The sequence below is a fragment of the Suricata suricatta genome, chromosome 1 (assembly GCF_006229205.1).
Source record: "Suricata suricatta isolate VVHF042 chromosome 1, meerkat_22Aug2017_6uvM2_HiC, whole genome shotgun sequence".
Taxonomy (NCBI): domain Eukaryota; kingdom Metazoa; phylum Chordata; class Mammalia; order Carnivora; family Herpestidae; genus Suricata; species Suricata suricatta.
In genome coordinates, this window is record NC_043700.1 from 23,040,089 (window position 1) to 23,041,435 (window position 1,347).

The window sequence follows — 1,347 nt, forward strand, 5'->3', positions numbered from 1 at the left end:
AAAAGAATGAAATCTTGCCATTTGCAACAACATAGATGGCTCCAGAGGATATAATGGTAAGTGAAGTCAGTTAGAGAAAGACAAATACCATATGATTTTACATAAGATATAAAATAAATGAAAAAAAAAGAGAGAGGAAGAGAACTCTAAAATAGACTCTCTAAAATAGAGAACAGACTGGTGGTTATTAGAGAGAGCCAGGTGGCGGGATGGGTGAAACAGGTGAAGGGGATTAAGAGTACACTTATCACGATGAGCACTGAGTAATGTATAGCATTGTTCAATCACTATGTTTTACACCTGAAACTGATAGAGCATTGTATGTTAATTGGTCTCAAATTAAAAATTTCCTTCCCCGACAATGTTACTTTTATTGAGTTTTCTACTAGTGGAAAAAAAAAGTGTTTTTTTTTTTAAATAAGTAAATTTTACTTCCAGTTAAGAATCTTATGAGGGAACAATGAAGCTGGAGGAAATTGTGGTCACACTTGTGTCCGTAGGGTCACCTGGAAAATTCAAGTGAATTTTCAGACTATATTCAGACTATAATCAGTCTCCATGACCCCAAAAGTCCACTCAGTGACACATGCTGTGTGACATAAACACCTTCCTGACCTCTGAGTCTTGCTCTTACTACGATATAGGGTGACTTTCAGGCTGGATCAGGGTTTCTGGCTTAGAGTTGTGCGTCACCCTGTTTTTGATCTCATCAAAATTATATTCAAATCATTGTTTAGATAATTATAAGTGAAATACTTGTGTTCTGTCTTTGACGTGAGAGTGGGTACCATGGAGAGGATAGTTTATCTTCCGGGACTCATCACAACATTATTGTTTGGCATATGCTATATATAATCTACATATACTATATATATATAATACATATTATACTACATATACATGTAATATATGCATATATAATCTATATATTATATAATACATACTATACATGTAATACATATTATATTTCATATACATGTAACATGTATATTACATATACACATTATAATACATATAATCTATACTCAATGGCTATTTGTAGGAGAATGAATAAATGAGTGAATAAAATAAGAGTGAATAAATATACAAAGATGGTCATCCATTCAAGAAAACCTGCCAATTTAAAAAAAATCATGAAAAAGTTCAGAAATACAACAACTAGCTTGACCGAATTGTATTTAAAATACTGATACATTCCAAGGCTGCATTTTCTAATCTTTCCTTTCCAGGGACACACATAAATCAAGCCAAACAGTTTCTTTGTTAATTTGTGTCCACTCATGAATGTTAACTGCATCCTTTCCAGTTAAGAGCAGTGGCCTCCTTGAGCCGTCTCCTCTAACTGTT